Source organism: Fukomys damarensis, unplaced genomic scaffold (genome assembly GCF_012274545.1).
Source record: "Fukomys damarensis isolate Sample0158 unplaced genomic scaffold, DMR_v1.0_HiC HiC_scaffold_35, whole genome shotgun sequence".
Classification (NCBI taxonomy): Eukaryota; Metazoa; Chordata; class Mammalia; order Rodentia; family Bathyergidae; genus Fukomys; species Fukomys damarensis.
In genome coordinates, this window is record NW_022900947.1 from 53,435,703 (window position 1) to 53,439,568 (window position 3,866).

Genomic DNA, 3,866 nt, shown 5'->3' on the forward strand with positions numbered 1-3,866 from the left:
TCCTCCCTCCTCCTCCTCCCTCCTCTTTCTCTTCTGGGTGCTTGATTACATCATTCTATGATATGGTCTTTTTTTTATTGAACCTAGCTGGAGTTTTTTTGTTTTTGTTTTTCTTTTTTAAGTACTGGGGATCACACTTGAGTCCTTATGCTTACAAAACAGACAATGGAACGTTGAACTAAATCCCCAGCTTAGCTGGAGATTTTTGAGGTTTCTGTATCTGGTTATATCTTTCCACACTGTGGAAATATTCATATATTATTTCCTTAAATAAATGTTCTGTCCCTTTCTCTCACCTCACTTATTCTTGTAATGTGAAAGCTAGTCCAGTTGATAATATTCCATAAATCCATAAAGCCTTCTTTCTTTTTTATTTTTCTTTTTTATGTTTTCAAATTTTTGACATCACAGATTCTTTTTTCTATTCAATCTGTTCTGGTGTTGATATGCTGTAATGTATTTTTAACTTCTTTAATTTAGTAGCTTTTAGAATTTCTGTTTGGTTTACCTTTATGAATGGGATGAAATATGAAGGATAAATACAAAGACAGTTATTAAATTCTTGAGCCAGATATGGGAGGCTGAAGCAGGAAAATTGTATGTTTAAGGACAGCCTGGCAAATTATTGACTTAGCAAGACCCTGTCTCAAAATAAAAGAGATGTATCTCAGTGTGAAAGATCTGGAGTCAATTCCCAGTGCTGCACATATTTGCACACACATGTATATTCATGAAATGTGTTCACTAATTCTGTACAATATAAATGAATATGTCAAGTGAAATTGAAGTAGATGAGAAAATAAAAGATTGAGCAAGGTCTTCAGCCATAGAAAGAATTAATGAATTTTTTTCTTTGTCACTATACTTGGATAGAGTTCCAAACAGGTATCACTAATGCTATAGGAATTGTCATTAAACTGATTAAACTGAAAAATACTATTTATTGATACCTTACATTAAGGCCTTCTAGTTTTTTATTGGACTGCTTTCTGATATTTTGCTTGGCTTTAACCACCTGTCCTTGCTGTGCTGACAATAGTCATGTACAGCATAATTGTGTCTTCTAAAAATGATGGTCCAGGACTGGGGATTTAGCTCAGTGGTTCCACCGCCTGCCTCACAATTGCAAGGACTGGAGTTCGATCCCTGATACCAAAATAATAATAATAATAATAATAATAATAATAATAATGGTCCACATGCAAGGACAATTGCTCATAGGATTATGTGGAGGGTTTTTTTTTCATTACCCATTTATATCTACCTTAGCATCGTAGCTCAACACATTTTTCCTGTTTGTGTGATGCTACTGTAAATAAACCTGTGCTGCTAGTTGTACAAAAGCATAGCATGTATCATTTATGTGCAAGACAATACTTGATAACCAATGATTATGTTAGTAACATCTGTTCACTATACATTTTAGTATGCTCTTTTCATTTATTGAAAGGGGTATACATAAAGTTTGCCATGTCTTGCCAACCTCAGTCTCCTACATCTTATTTAGTACATATCTTGTTTGCATCAAAAGGGCATGTTGACTGAATGGTTTGTAGAAGACCATCCCATGATGTTCACACAATCATTTATTAGTCAGAACATACTCCTATTTTTTTATTTTGTTAGAGAACGTCTTGCTATATAGTTCAGGCTGTCTTTGAACTCACTATAATAGATATTGAGAAATGGGAAATGGAAAGAAAATGTTCAGATGGGAAGCAAACTAGGAGGGAGGGAAAAAGGAAGAGACAAGAACAAAGTGAAAATAGGAGAAAATGGAAATAAAGCTTTTGTACTAGGTTAGAGGATGTGTGTGGGGGTAATGAGATAAAATTTATTTAATTGTGAAAAAATGAAGATGTCTTATGAATTTTTACTGTACAGTTTTCTCAAGGTTTCTGGTCAGACAGGATTACATTCTTTTCTGTTATATGTTTAAGATCATAAAATGTATAATTTTTAATGAAAGGACAAATTGTAAATTAAAGTGCTTCACCCAATTTATAAATATGTCCTTCTACATTATTTTTCTATGAGAAAGCACATATTTCTATAAATTATAAAATATGTTTTCATAAATTGTGGTACATGGGAAAAGACTCAAGAAAATGCTTTCTTCCTGCATCTTCAGTAGAAATTAAGTTTACTGAGGATTAAGAAATCTAATTATTATATTGCATATATGCAATTATACTATAATTACTAAATTATATAATGTATAATTTTAAATGTAAAGAATATAGGAGGAAAATTACCATGACTTTGTTAAAAATACAACAAAGATACGAGATACTGACAAAAAACAATTTTATAGGAAAAGAGGATGTTATTAGAACCTCTGCATCAAATTCTAGTCTCCTGTGAGCCACTACAGCATAAGATGAATTAATTAATATATAGACAGAAATGAGACTCAGAGAAGTTGAGCCTGATTCATGCTGCTCTGGGCAGCAAAGACCCCAGACCCCGAGCTTGCCACACCTTTATTCAGAACATCAGGGCCAGGAATTTAGCTCAGTGGTTCTGCCACCTGCCTCGCAAGCACAAGGACCAGAGTTCGATCCCTGGTATCAAAAAAACAAAATAAAACAAAAAAACAATATTCAGAACAACAGCAGAAATAAAAGTAGTAAATAACTCAGAGGGCAGCAGCCCAGGATCCTAGAACAACAAGAAACTATGCAGATGAAGATTTGATTCCTCCCAGGATATCTTTCATTGGTGAAATCCTGACCTGGAGCATCACAGCATCACTGGACCATTGAGGTGTCGCTGTGACCAGAGGCCAAAATGGAGTTATGTCTTGAAATGCCATAACTGGCCAGTAGACAAGAAAACTAGGCCCTAATCATGATTTAATTGTGAAATGATTTTTCCCAAAAATCATGCAGAATTGCTCCCCACATTTATCTAATTTGGATTTTTAAAAATTTTATTGGTACATTTTGGATATACATAATGATAAGATTCATCACAAGAAATTTATACCTGTACATGGTATATCTTCATGTTTGTTTTTCCCCCGGTCCTTCAACCCCAGTTTCCTATTTACAAAAGATTTGTTTCCATTTTTCTTTCTATTCTGTTTTCTTTTTCCTTCTTCCCTTTCCACCTCACCCCACCTTGTGTCCCTCCCCATTTGACATTTTTTTTTTTACTATTTCCCAATATTTATTAACATTTTGTTCCTTATTTACACTTTCGATCTTTCACACAGAGAAGCAATGTGATATTTAAATATGTGTGTCTGTTTATTTCACTCAAGTGTATGGTCTCAAGATACATCCATTTAATTGTAAATCTCTTAAGTTTATCATTCTTTATGGCAGAGTAGTACTCCATTGTTTAAAGAACCCCATCATCTTCATTCATTGGTTCATGGGCATTTGGGCTGTTTCCAAGATTTGGCTATTACAAACTATGCCATTTTAAACATGGGTGTGCATATAACTCTGGTATGATGCTTTTAATTCTTTTGGGAAGATAACAAGAAGGGGAATAGCTGGGTCAAATAGAAGCTCTAGTTTTGGATTTTTGAGGAATGTCCATGCTGTTTTCCACAGTGGTTGCACCAGTCTACACTCCCACCAACAGTGGAGAAGAATTCTTTTTGCCCCATAGCCTTGCCAGCATTTGTAGGTTGATTTCTCGATAACAACCATTCTTTCTGGAGTGAAATCAAATCTCAGCATCATTTTGATTTGCACCTCTTGAATGACTAGTGATGCTGCACATTTTTTCCTGTATTTATTTGCCATTTCTTCTTCATCTGAGAAGTGTCTGTTAATCTCACATGCCTATTTTTGGATTGGATCTTTAAATTTGGGAAGTCTGATTTTTTTTTTAGTTCTTTTTTTTTTTTTTTT